At 47.1% G+C, this 14,624-nt stretch overlaps 1 protein-coding gene across 1 annotated transcript in view; it reads left to right on the top strand.

Moving 5' to 3' along the window:
• The window catches only part of LOC149361141 (uncharacterized), a 48,692-nt gene that overhangs the window by 205 nt on the left and 33,863 nt on the right, over positions 1-14,624 (top strand). The window lies entirely within an intron of this gene.

Genomic DNA, 14,624 nt, shown 5'->3' with positions numbered 1-14,624 from the left:
AAATGTGCTACTATGAACCGGTCTTCTGAAGCCCACATTTTCAAAAATAGTAGTTTGGTAACCACATCATCAACGCAAAAATATTGAAAACTTGTTGCGTAAAAGATATATTTAGATGCTAACAGCTGCTACGTTTCCTTTGCCTCCAGGCCACAAAGGTGTTTTAAAGCCAAAAGTTTTCAGTACCAAGAGAACACAATGACTGCCATAAAGTCTTGCTATACATACTTGTATTCTCGGAGTTAACATGAGCTCAACCTCAGTAATGAGTGTCAATGATCTCCATCGTCGGTTTCGTTTTTTTCTAAAGTCGTAGTTCAAGCTGATGATGCCGCTTTTGTTGCTGATCGGGATACTTTTCCACATCATCAAGTTAAAATTAACACCGGCAAGTTTCTACTGTAGGATTTATTTAATGATATATAATACGGCCAATTAATTATAGCGTTAACTTTTCTACGTTAGTTTTAATACTGAAGGAACGATATCAGCTTTGCTTTAAATAGCTCATCCATGAGATACATTACACAAAAGAATGTTTTGGAGCTGCAATTAATGTCCTTCTGCCTAAACTCCAGTCTTTTGTGTTCTTTTAAACGGAGCAGAATTAAACACGCGCAACTCCTATGCTTCTATCTGTAGTCACCTCGACTTGACAGTTGTACTTGATCTTTCTCGCGATGCAATCATTCATAGAAAAATATGCTTCCCATATTGCACCTTTCTTTCTCCAAACCACAACAGTACCACTGCAATAAGAGTATGGGCGTCGATTCTTTTTTTTTTTGCCATGGTAGCAGAAGTAGGACAAACCCCATATCACAAAGCAACTATAGATTCTTGATAGCTCCTCGAACTTGCCTTAGCTCCTCATTTCTCCCATTTTGCAACACTAGGAGTTCAAGGTGTTTCTTCATCCGCCCTGCTTGCCATGCAATTAAAATAGGATCCATCTGTAGACAACATTACTCTGCTGTCCAACGCATCGGCCTAACTGCCCAATTTAATTTCACTCCGCTCTACAAAAACTCAGCAGCGTGAGTCCTTTTTCTCGAGAGTCTAAATCTGGGTCAGTTGGTACATACAAGGAAATCAGTCAAATAGACCAAGCACGAGAAGAGAGGGCACACATACGACGACTGGTCTCTCAGCTGTGTATTATTCAATCAAATACCGCCCCCAGCAGGGCTAACCGGGCATGAGCAGCACAATCAGCATCAATCACCCGCCAGTGGCAGACGGGAGATAGACGGAACGTGACTGATGCGACTGCGTAAACGCAATACGTTGCCTGGCGCCGGGGCAGTCTATGTTCACTCTGTAATTGTCTGGTGATGGATGCTGGCTCACTGCCCAAGCCCTGCTAGCCTTGTAGAGGGATGTGTTTTATTCAGGAGAGCGCAGTTGATAGTCCAGTAGAGGTCGTATATATTCTTGCTATTCTGGTACTTTGTCTATATGGCTGGTTTCCGCTTAAGCTCTTTTTTGATTCGGTAGTGGTTGTTCATAGCCGCTCTTAGGTCGAATCGCCCGTTTATTTCCGGCAACTCTCCTGCTCATTGAGGCTTTGTAGTTTCCCTTTGTTTTCAGGTCTTGTCGACGTATTTGGCCGTCAGCCGCCCGCTCATCTTCGTGCGCGGGTTCATAATACAAGCGGGTTCATAATTCAAGATAGCACGTTCCTGAGCTAGTTGGTCATTGATCATTACGAATGAAATTGCACAAAAAAAGGGCATGGATAGGACAGTGAACGGGACTGGGTGTGTCCTGTTCATTGTCTAGTCCATGCCCTTTTTCGGGCTATTTATTTTTTATAATGCTAGATATTCCGATATAGTTGATTTTTCTTCTCTTCAATTCTCTGTGTTGATAGCATGGGCCCCGCAGCAACACAACTGCTCCCCAGAATTCGAAATGGCGGAATAAACGGGTTAAAAGAGAGATAAAGAACAATGTGATGTAAAAGTGAAACCCACAGATTGTCCTCCACCAGAATGAACATGGCCAACTGAGCGGCAAGGGTCGACAACGGTTGTCATACCCTACAGTGAAGTGAAGAGACCCAAGTCCGGTAATGAGCGAATTGTAGAGATACGGTCGGGGGAAACCAAAGGTATGCTCCAAATTTGCATGTGGAGGGGGCCGGTGGCGACCGCAGCAGCGATCTAAAACAGTGACCACAGCATTTTTTCACTGCCAAGTAGACGTAAAATTGGAACACATCGTGGGAGGCATTGCACTACTATCCCAGTGACCTGTGCAGCCGGCAGGCGAATTTTTTCTGGTCGCGTCGCTTTGTTTCTGAACCCTGATCAAGGTTCTGGGATGGATGATGATTTAATGCTTGATGCCATTCGAACGGAAATTTTCAGCAAGTATCGGACAGTTGCTGAGTTACTTTCGGTGGCGTCTTCGAAGTGCCATCAGGGCAATGTTCTCCTGAGCTGTCCACCAATGCGAACTAAAATCGTTTCCCGCTTGAAAACCCGTCAAGAATTTCTCGCATCATGCACAGCAGGTGCACGTAGAGCGAATTGTAGAGCCGGTAGAGCGAATTGTAGAGCGAATTGTGCGGCTGGTTGGATGGCGCAACAATTTGATTCGAGGCCAGTTCGTGCAGCAGATTCGGCACTTGCACAGCCTGGTCTCATCGTGAAAGGCAATTTTGGAAATCTATAAAGACACGTCCTAGCTACGTTAGTAAACTGAAGGCGCGGCTTTCGCCAATTAGGCTTTTCCAGTTAAGCTGAACCTGCTTCTAAGAGGGCACACAACTGGTGACTCTCCGACAGCAGTCCCTTTGTTAACAAAGGTTGGAGTTGACATGTTAAGGCACAAGGGTGAGGCTCTTGTAAGGGCACCCTCTTCCTAAGGGGGTTTAAAGAATTGAGGTTGCGAGGGGATAGACCCACAAAAATCACCTAGAGAACCATTGAATCAGAGCAGGCCAGTGGGGGTGAATTTAGGATAGGCCAACATGCACGGAGGTAAGATGAAGCGAAAAGACCTGAACTAGCCTTCCACGTCTATCGGCACATTATCAGCGCCAGAGTATCTTTCACTCTTCTCCAACTTAAACGCTGTCACGCAAAAATCAACGAAGTATTAATCCGGCATAGTTCAACCTGTTTCATCTCTGATAACTTTTCTCCTGTGCAGTTTGGTTTCCACCGATTTGTCATTTCATCACTCACTCTTTCATGTAGTTACTAGGCAGGAGGAACAGTTCATGCCTGGAGCCTACATTTTTTAGTTTACAGCTAACGGTGCCACCCCGTCGCATTATACCAAGTGAAGTGATCGACAACAACAAAATCATCTTCAATGTCACCAATAAATAGAAAGAAACAAAAATTCTCAAAGCACTGCAATCAAAAAAGAGGCACTGAAAAATTTAAAATTTCAAGTTATAGACAAAGCAAGAAATGTTTTTGCACAGCGCAATGAAAAAACGAAAACGTGCGGGACGCGACTAAACGAAGGGCCTTATTCTGAATCGCATCTGGAGTTTTTCTCCTGTCAAAATCATTCGCTCTACATTATAAGGGTGATCAGAGATGAACAATACGATCTCAACAAGATCATGTGCTGCGCATGCACTGTGTATCCTTACGCATTCCAGGCGGCAATTCCACCACGGGTTCCACTTTATCTTCGCGTGTGTTTACACGTATATTCGAGATAGCGATATATCTGTAGGCGTTCGTCTGAGTAGCAGCAGGACTTCTACTAATTAGGAAATGTGTTCGAAGGAACAGACGTTTGCCTTCCTGTTATGCGGAACTTAACCCTTGGAGTAACGTGCAGCGTTCTGCTTAAAACATGAAATTTTTCTAAGGAAACTTCAGGATATAAACTGTTGCACCTTCACCAATCCATCCATTTGCTTTCATAAAATGCCTTTACGCCGAAAGGTTCTGTTGCCGAACTTGAGCAGCGTGAATTGTGTAAAACATTTTGCGTCTAAGACTCGAGAAAGAAATTATTTGCGTCGTATTCAGAATTTTCAACACGTATACGATCCGTGCCTGACTAGTAACTAGCGCTGTTGCGGCACCTCCTTGAAATGCTCAAGAATATTTCACAGAGTGCGGCGTCCAAACCAACCAGCGCTTGTCTTTCGTATTTCTCGGCCTTTTCGTGTGTGTTTTTTGCGCTGCTATTGCTTTCAAACCTATGAACCATCTTGCTCCACTGCGACCTTTGTAAAACCATTCATGAAGTTATTTAGTATGTCTACAGCTCGGAGTTTTCTGCTCCAAGAAGGCGCTGGCAGGCGCAGAGCTGTTTGCATTTTCTTTCCTCACGTTCTTATGTAGAAGAAGAATTGATTTCTCGGCAAGGATCCCAGAGAAAGCGTTTTGTGAGACTAAGTTGCAGAATTACCCTAAATGCTATGCACATTGAGTGCCGCATGATTTATTTAGGACATTTATAAACAAAGTCCTGTGGTGAGATACACAGCTATTACGGGTCACGGGTCAGTGCGATCAGCGGTTCCGCGATTTTCGAGAAATCTTGAATAAAGCGCCTATAATAGGAGCACAGGCCTAAAAACCGGCGAACGGCCTTCTTGTCAGTTGGGCGTGGAAAACCTGAGACGGCAGCAGTCTTGTCAGGGTCCGGGCGAACACCTTGTGCGCTGACAACGTGACCAAGAAAGCGAAGTTCCTCAAAGCCAAAATGGCATTTCTCGGCTTTGATGGTGAGTTGCGCGGATTTGAGCGCTTGTAGCACAATGCGCAACCGCTCCAAGTGTTGGTCAAAGGTGGGCGAAAATATAACGACATCGTCCAGGTACACCAGGCAGGACTGCCATTTCAAGCCGGAGAGGACAGTGTCCATCATGCGTTGGAAAGTAGCCGGTGCTGAGCACAGACCAAATGGGAGCACTTTAAACTCATAGAGGCCGTCAGGCGTCACGAAAGCCGTCTTCTCCCGGTCTCTCTCGTCCACTTCGATTTGCCAGTACCCGCTTTTAAGATCCAATGACGAGAAGTATCTGGCGTTCCGCAATCGGTCGAGCGCGTCATCTATCCTGGGCAGCGGGTAAACGTCCTTTTTGGTCACGCTGTTAAGTTTCCTGTAGTCCACGCAGAAACGCAGAGTATTGTCCTTCTTTTTGACAAGAACCACAGGCGATGCCCACGGACTGGTGGACGGCTGAATGACATCGTCTGCAAGCATCTCGGCAACCTGATTCTGAATGGCTTCTCTCTCCACCGGGGAAACACGATATGGGCGCTGGCAGACGGGTCGCGTAGTCTCGTCAGTGATGATACGATGCTTGGCGAGTGGAGTTCGGCCGACCTTCGAGCACGTAGCGAAACAGTCCGCAAATTCTGCCAAGAGGGCCGACAGAAGATCCCTCTGAACCGACGGCAAGGCAGGATTTATTCTGACTGACTGAAGAACGTGATGTGGGCCAGCATACTCCGGAGAGGGTCCTCCCACGGTGCACAAACCTGGAACCTCAGCAACGTCGTGGAGGAAGGCAATAGCCATGCCTTTGGCCAGGTGCTGATATTCGTTGGCAAAGTTAGTCAGGAGGACGTGGGTGCGGCCGTCACGTAGTTGGACGAGACCTCTTGCAACGGCAAGTCCCCGCTTAAGCAGCAGTGGACTATGGCTGTCCGCTAGGCCCTCGTAGTCATGAAAGAGGTCGTTCCGCACGAGCACCAGAACACTGCACCGCGGCGGCACCGTGACGTCGTTCTCGACAATGCGCAGAGCGTTGCTGCAGGGATCGCGGGAGTCAAAGCGCGCCACGGCCTGTTTGGTCGAGAACGTGACACGTGCCTCCTGAAAGTCAATCACAGCGCCGTTCGACTGCAGGAAGTCGATCCCCAGAATCAAGTCTCTGGAACACTCGGGGAGTACGACAAATTCACCAACGTACGTAAAACCACTAATCCCAACTCCAGCCGTGCACTTGCCCACAGGGGAAATTAGGTGGCCACCAGCGGTGCGAATGGGGGTCCCCGTCCACGGTGTCAGAACCTTCTTAAGTTCTCCAGCGAAAGCACGGCTCATAACAGAGTAATCAGCACCGGTATCGAGCAGCGCGGTAATGTCAGTGCCATCAATTGTCACACGCAAATCGGATGAAGCGTATCTGATACTGTCGCTGCCTCTCTCTGTCCGGGTATCGTCGGCTCGAGTATCGGGTATCGTCGGGTATCGTCGGTTCCGCGATGGAGGATCTTGACACGTGCCGACGTCAGCGGCCTTGCCTCCAGAGGTCGCTGGTGTTAGTTTTCCCGACGCGGACTCGGCGAGCGACGGCCAGCAGAGCTACTCTGGCGGCCAGGGCTGGAAGCGCGATAACGGAGAGGCGAAGGGGAACGGGACTCGCGCCTTCCAGAGTAGGCAGGGTTCTGGCGTGCCCAGAGATGCTGTGCAATCTCATGCGGTCGTTCGCCGTTCTGAGGGCAGGGTGCGTCGGGATGGAAACCGCGAAGGCCCACTTGGCGGTACGGACAGGCGCGGTAGAGGTGACCAGGCTCCCCACAGTGGTAGCAGAGAGGCCTGCGGTCCAATGTACGCCACAAATCCGACTTGCGAGGGCGTGGCCCAGCTGTAGCAGATGCGGTTGCAGAATACGTGGCGATGTTACTCACGGAGGTCGACGGGGGTCACACCGTAGCCAGGCACGCTTGCGTGACATGTGCCGATGTTGCTCACGCCAGGCGTTGGGGTAATGGGACCGTAGCCTGTCGTGCGACGTACAACAGATGCGTACGTGGGTCGGTCATCGAACCGGGATGGCGCTTCGGGGACAGGAGGTGCCTGCGCAGCCTGTCGCACCTCGTCCCTGACAACTTCGGACAGCGCTGCCAGCGGCGCAGGTGCAACCTGAGGCAGATGGATCCGTTGCAGTTCCTCCCGGACAACGGAGCGAATTAGTTCACGCAAGGTGTCTGCACTGCCGCCGAGACACGACGAAAAGCCTTCGGGCACCATGCAGTTGATGTCCCGGTTGTACTGGCGGGCCCGTTGTTGCAGCGTCGTCTCCATCGTGGTCGCCTCGGTTAGAAATTCCGCCACCGTGCGGGGTGGGCTGCGCACGAGGCCCGCGAACAGCTCCTGCTTAACCCCACGCATGAGATGGCGCAGCTTCTTCTCCTCTGTCATGTTGGGGTCGGCGCGCTTGAAAAGACGGGTCATGTCTTCGGTGTACATGCGCACGCTTTCGTTCGTGCGCTGATTTCGGGAGTGCAGCGCAGCTTCGGCCTTCTCCCGGCGGTCAGCGTTGGGAAACGTAGCCAGGAGACTCCGGCAAAACGTCTCCCAGGTGGGAAGTGTAGCCTCGTGGTTTTCAAACCACGTCCGAGCAGACTCTTCCAGGGCAAAGTAGACGTTATTCAGCTTCCGCTCGTCGCACCAGCCGTTGTAGCGTGCGACCCGCTCGAACGTCTCCAGCCAGTCCTCAGCGTCTTCGAACACGTCACCGTGAAAAGATGGCGGTGTTCGCGGTGGGTGGCAAAGGATCGGCGCCAGGGGCCTGGTGTCAGCGGCCATGGCAGTTGGACTCGACGGTAGAGGCTGGATCGGCGGCTGGGTCCTGGTGTCAGTGGCCATGTCAGTTGGACTCGGCGGTCGAGGCTGCGTCGTCCTTGTTGGCGGGGGAAGGGGCCCAAATTCAGGCGACTCTCCGCGGAGACGGCGGCTGGGTCGCTGGTGAACCGGTGTGAGGTCCGTAGTGACGCTGTACGGAGTTTGCAGGTCGGGAAGCGTACCCAGCACCTCCACCAAACTGTAGCGTGCAACGCCAAAAAGAACACCCGCGCAGAGACGAAAAACCTGCGGCGGTCCCCTAGTGGTTCGAGCGCGCGCGAGAGAGCCAACTAACTTCTTCCTCTTCTAGCGCATGCGCTACTTCTGTCTCTTCTTCGAATGCATGTATCAATATAATAATCTTTTATAAAGCCAAAAAGGTTCGTAGGATCACACGATTACTACCTTACTCAAAGAGCAGGAAGGAGACTCGTAAAATGTGTTTATTACTCAATAATTTCGGTAAATGTTGCTAGTATAGTAAAGTGACGAGCGTGGCAAAACTGCTAAAAGTAAAGGAGAGGTCATGGAACCTAGGATGGAGGATTTGCCTCATGGCATCAGCAGCATTCTGAGGCCCGAGGCTCCATCATTACCATCATCAGCCTGACTAAACCTACTGCAGGGCAAAGGCCTCTCTCATGTCTCTACAATCAACCCTGTCCTTGACCAGCTGCGCGCTGTGTTCCCGCCAACTTGTTAATCTCATCCGCCCGCCTAATTTTCTGCCGCCCCCTGCCACGCTTCTCTTCTCTTGGAATCCAATCCGTTGTCCTTAAGGAGGAGAGGATATGCTGCCTTTGCATTACATGTCCTGCCAGAGCCCATTTCTTCCTCTTAATTTCAACTAGGATGTAGTTAAAAGCGTTTGTTCCCTGACTAACTCTGCCCGCTTCCAATCTCTTAATGTTACACCTATAAATTTTCTTTCAATAGCTCGCTGCGTTGTCCTTAAGTTAAGCTGAACCCTTTTCATTAGCCTCCGCATTTCTGCCCCGTAGGTGAGTACCAGTAGGATACAGCTGTTGTATACTTTTCTCATGAGCGATATTGGTAAACTGCCATTCATGATCTGAGAGAACATGCCATATGCGCTCCGCTTTATTTTTGTTCATCTAGATACTTCCCTCTCATGATCCGGATCAGCGGCCACTACCTGTCCTTAGTAAAATATTCCCTTACTGCTTCCAGCCCCTCGTTACCAATTGAGGAAAGCTGTTCCCTAGCGAGACCGTTGAACATTACTTTGGTTTTCAGCATGTCCATTTTTCGACCAAACGTTCTGCTCTGCCTGTCTAACTCGTTGATCATGCCTTGCAGTACAACTCATGAGTTATTTATCAAGGCAATCACAAAATGAACAAGGGAGGGGAAAACCTCAGGTTGCTAGAGCCAACGTTTCGACAAGGGGACTTGTCTTCGTCTTCCCAGGCGAAGACAAGTCCCCTTGTCGAAACGTTGGCTCAAGCAACCTGAGGTTTTCCCCTCCCTTGTTCATTTTGTGATCGCCAAGGACCGTCTACCACACCCTCTCTCTACCATGGATTATCAAGGCAATGTCATCCGCGAATCGCAGCTTACTAAGGTATCCTCCATTACCTCTTATCTCCTGCCGTTCCCAATTCAGGCCTCCTAATATTTCCTCTAAACAGGCGGTGTACGGCATTAGCGAGATCGTGTCTTCCTGCCTGACACCCTTCCTTATTGGATTTTATTGCTTCGAGATCGTGTCTTCCTGCCTGACACCCTTCCTTATTGGATTTTATTGCTTACTTTATTGAGGACTATAGTAGCTGTGCAGTCATTACTCATATCTTCCAGTACTTTCATATGACACTCTTCTACACTCTGATTCCGCAATTCCTGCACGACTGCTGATGTTTTCACTGAATAAAATGCTTTCTCGTAATATATAGAGGTTGGTTGTAATCTGCGCTTTTCTCCGTCACCTGATTGATAGTGCGAATATGAACTATTGTGGAATATCCTTTACGAAAGCCTGCCTGATCATTTGGTTGATTGAAGTCTAAGGTTGCCCTCCATGTAGTAGCGATTACCTTAGTAAATACCTTTTAGGCAACGGACAGTCATCTAATCGGCCTGTAATTTTACAAGTCTTTGGCGTCGCCTTTGTTATGAATTAAGATAATGTTAGCGTTCTTCCAAGCTTCTAGCACGCGTCAGGTCATAAGGCATTGCGTACACAGAGTGGCTAGTTTTTGTAGCACAATCTCACCTCAGTCCTTCAACAAATCTGCTGCTATCGGATCCTCACCTGCTGATTTCCCCCTTTGCATTGCTCCTTAAGATTCCTTTACTTCGTCTTTCTTTATTAGCGGGATGTCCCTTTGCTGTGATCTACTGCCTCTTTCATTAACGTTTTGATTGCATTGCCTACTGAATAGATTTGTGTGGAGCTCTTTATTAACTTTTCAACTTCAATAGCTCGGCCAGTTTTATTCTGTCCTTAGGGTTAGGCGTTTTCATGCTTTGGCGTTTCTTAATGAGATTTTTTATCTTCTGAGATGCTTGCTGCCATCCTGTCGAAGCATCCTACCGCCAACTTCTACTCCAGACTCCGTAATGATAGCTGTGGGATTGTCGTTCATTTTTTTAACACTAGGATGGTCTTCCTCAGTTAGACCCGAATATCTGTTCTGCACTTATTTATTTATTTATTTATTTATTTTACCCTCAGGGCTTACAAAAGCATTGTAGAGGGGAGGGGTAGAAATACAAGGGACACTATGCAATTTGGCTAATAAAAGGAAACAGAAAAAAATATATAAAGGCAACAACAACAACGACGAAAAAAGAACGAAAACGGCACGTATTCAAAGCACACGGGTGGGTTACAAATGTGCAATAGTTTGGTTGAACAGAATGCAGCAGAGTACAGCATCAACGTAAAAAAAAAAAAATAAAATGAAGGAACTGTTGTGTGCGCGCGAAACCAAGCACGCGTGTTATCGCGCACTGCCTGCGCATGCTCACTGCCCGGCTATCTCTTATCGGGTAGCCCGTGCTGGCTTTAAAAGACCGCTCGCACGGGCCCACCGCGCTTAGTATGTAACCTGTTGGCTTCCTGCCAAGTAGCAGGAATAAACGTTCCTTCGATGCTACGTCTACGCCGCCCAGTTCTTGGATGCCAGACATGACAGGAACAGTCATACAGATCATGATAAGCGCCAGTGCAAGTTTTAAAAATAAAATAAAAAAGGGCTTCAAAATATGTTAGTAAGGCAAGTACGAAATCGGTGGTTGTCGGTGATAGCGACCAGGTCAGCAGGTAGATGGTTCCAGTCACGGGATGTTTTTGGTAGAAATGAATGTGCATATGTCATGGTGTTGTGCATATGTCATGGTGTTGTGGCGAGGTATGGCGACTTTGTAGCAGTGATCTACACGGGCAGAAACATGCGCAGCATCTGTGATCAGGCGCGTCCTGAGTTGATGGTTATGATGATAAATTTTATGGAAGAGGCAAATACGAGAAATCTTACGACGGACAGTGAGAGGGGGCAAATTTAGACTTAGTTTCATGTTAGTGACTCTTGCTGTGCGGTGGTAATTATTGAGAATAAAACGAGCAGAGCGATTTTGTACGCTCTCCAATGTTTTATTCAGTGATACATGGCCAGGGTCCCATATGGATGAAGCGTACTCGAGATTGGGTCGTACATAGGTAGTATATAGCTGTTTTTTAAGTGAAGACGGAGCTAGTGAAAAGTTACGTTTCAAATACCCAAGCATGCGATTGGCTTTGGCTGTTGTGTAGTTAATATGAAACTTCCAGGAAAGGTTATTCGCAATGTGTACTCCAAGGTACTTATAAGTTGAAACGGAGTCGAGTGGAGAATCATTAATACAGTAGCTTGGACAGAATGATTGACTGCGGGAAATTCGCATTGTTTTGCATTTTTCAGCATTTAGTTTCATCTGCCAAAGGGAGCGCCAAGAAGCGATATTATTTAAGTCAGTCTGGAGTAAAGTCACATCAGAAGCGTTAGTTATTTTACGGTAAATTACACAGTCATCAGCGAAAAGACAAATAGAGCTAGATACGCAGTTGGGTAAGTCATTAATATAAATAAGAAAAAGCAATGGAGCCAAGACAGATCCCTGTGGTACTCCTGATTGGACGGGTACCTCAAGGGAGTCAGTCTCGTTAGCTGTGACATACTGGGTGCGGTTTGAAAGAAATGCAATTATCCAGTCAAGTACTACAGGATCGATGTTAAGGTGACTGAGTTTTAGTATAAGAAGTTGATGATTAATCTTATCAAAGGCCTTGGAAAAATCTAGAAAAGCACAATCAGTAATGAACCCCGAGTCTAAAAACGAATGTAGATCATTGATGAACATAAGTAACTGTGTTTCGCATGAGTATAATTTGCGGAATCCATGCTGGGAGGGATGAAAAAACTGGTTTGATTCGAGAAAGTTGACGAGGTTGGTGAAGATTATGTGCTCAAGTACTTTGCAGGGTACTGATGTCAAGGAAATGGGGCGATAGTTAGACGGTTTCTGTGAATGGCCAGATTTGTAAATAGGAACTTTCCCTGTTTTCCAGTCTTTGGGTAGACAGCTCTCGTTAAGTAATTTGGTAAAAATAAAGCTTAATAAAATAGAGCAGTATTCAGTAGTGTTCTGAAGGAGTTTTGATGTGATTCCATCGATACCACAAGACGATGATCGTTTCAGTTTACTAATGATGGTTCTGAATCCGGCGGGATCAAAAACAATGGGGTCCATTGGAGAAAAATGAGCATGAGGGAAAAGCGGGCATTGAGTGGCTGAGGGGCTAGTGAACGAGAGAGAAAAGGTGTTATTCAATAAGGCAGCACATAAATTTTCAGGGATCTATTTGCCAGACTCGTCAACCATGGTGATTGTTCGATCGTTCGAGCTCTTTACAATGTTCCAAAATTGTTTCGGATTCGTACTTATTAAGGAAGGAAGTGTGGTGTTAAAGAAATTGAATTTAGCTGTTTTCAGAGCATTTATGTAGTTTTGTGCTGCCTGATTGTATATGGACCATCGGTTAGGGCTACATCTCATTTTTGCTTGGCGAAAGAGCCTTTTTTTCTTATTGGATAAGCGTTTTAGATAGGTGTTATAAAAGGGGGCACTGGATGAGTGATGGATCGTTCTTAGCGGAATATACTTGTCACTGAGATGGAGAAGTTTACTTTTAAAAGATGACCAGAGTTCGGAAACCGAAAGCCTCGAGTGGATTAGTAAAATGTCATCGAGAAATGAGCAGAGCTCCATATTAATAGCGTCAAAGTTGGCTTTGTTGCAATCTCGGATACGTTTTTTTTTTTGTCGCTTTGCTCGCGTAGATGGCACTGAAAACGAGAAGTGTAATATGTCATGGTCGCTGAAGCCTGGTACGTGTAACACTGCAGAACTGATGTCAGGAGCTGATGTAAGCATTAGGTCAATCAAAGAAGATGACGATGGTGTTACACGTGTTGGTAGATTGACAAGCTGAGATAAACTGAAGGCAGAATAAACAGTGACAAAGTTAGAAGCTTCAGCGGTAGTAGAACTAGCGCAAAGATTGGACCAGTCAATGCTTGGGAAATTAAAATCCCCAAGCAAAGAAATAGGTGCACCAGGAAACTGTACAGTGATTTGGTTGAGATAGTCATGGATACCTTCACAAAACGCCTTGCTGCAACTGGGAGGGCGGTAACAGGCACCAATGGCAAATTTTTTGAAAGCAAGTTATACAGCACCAAACTGTTTCTAAGTCACAATCAATAGATATAGGAAAACACTGAAAACTTTCATTAATAGCAATTAGGACTCCACCACCCATTCTTTCAGTTCGATCATAACGAAAAGTAACGAAGTGCTTATTGCAGTCGAACAGTTCATTTGATGATATTTTCTCAGAGCCAAGTTTCGGTTAGGACAATTATGTCTGCTTCATAGTCGTTAATTAGCGCATTAAGATAGTCTTTTTTATTGTAAAGGCTGCGAATGTTCGTGCACAGCACGGAAACTTTCGACACTGATCCGCTTCCCCTCACCCATTCCTAACTTTTGGACGAGTAAGTGCGGCCAGAACGTGTTGCCATGGTAGGTGGGGCCTCGTTATCAACTGTTCGGCTAGCGGGTGGCACCTCGCGTATGTTGTTGGTAAGCGCGTCATAAAAGTAGCATTTGTCTTTGGCAAGCAATTTATTGTGACGTAGCTTGTACTTAGTTTTGAGTGATTTCGCGAACTCAAGAAGTTTCTTTCGAGCTTGTCGAGTATCTGGGCAGAAGTCCTCGCTCATGGTGAAATCGCTATCCTGATACCCTGTATTCCTCTACTTTCCCTCGTACCACTAACTCGTTAATGGGCTTCCGCTTCACTAATATCTTCCGTTCCCTTCTCAGGTGTAAACTAACTAGAGACCTCATCGTTCTCTGGTCGCTATACGCACCTTTCTGAGGACCCCCACATCCTGCAGGATACCAGGGTGTGCGCATAGTATCAAGTCTATTTCATTTTTAGTCTCACTATTGGGGCTCTTCCATGACCACTTCCTGTTCTCTCGTTTCCGGAAGAAGGCTTTCATGATCCGCAAATTATTTCTCTCTGCGAACTCTACTAGTAACTCTCCCCTGCTATTTGGAGCCTACACTATTGTCGATTACCGCCTGGTCCGTGGCCTGCTTCTTGCCTACCTTCGCACTGGGGTCGCCCATTAGTGCAGTGTACTGCGATTTTACCTTGTTCAATTTTACCTTGCCGATTCAATGTCTTCGTAGAAGCTTTCAACGATGTGGTCGTCGGGGCTGGATGTAGGCGCGTAGGCCTGTACCACCTGCAGCTTGTGCTTCTTATTAAGTCTAATTAGAATAGCTGCCACCGTCCCGTTAAATCTATAGAACTCCCCTATGTTGCCAGCTATATCCTAATTGATGAGGAATCCCACACCTAGTTCTTGTCTGTTCGCTAATCCACGATAGCGCAGTATGGGCCCGTCCTTTAGTACTGCTCCCGCCTCATCTGTGCTCCTATGACATCGTATTTAATCGTGGTGGAGCATCGTGGTGGAGCAGCGCCA

Source organism: Amblyomma mixtum, chromosome 2 (assembly GCF_055824585.1).
Source record: "Amblyomma mixtum isolate Tamu chromosome 2, ASM5582458v1, whole genome shotgun sequence".
Lineage (NCBI taxonomy): Eukaryota > Metazoa > Arthropoda > Arachnida > Ixodida > Ixodidae > Amblyomma > Amblyomma mixtum.
The sequence above is the reverse complement of the archived record's forward strand: the minus strand, read 5'-3'. Positions and strand labels throughout refer to the sequence as shown.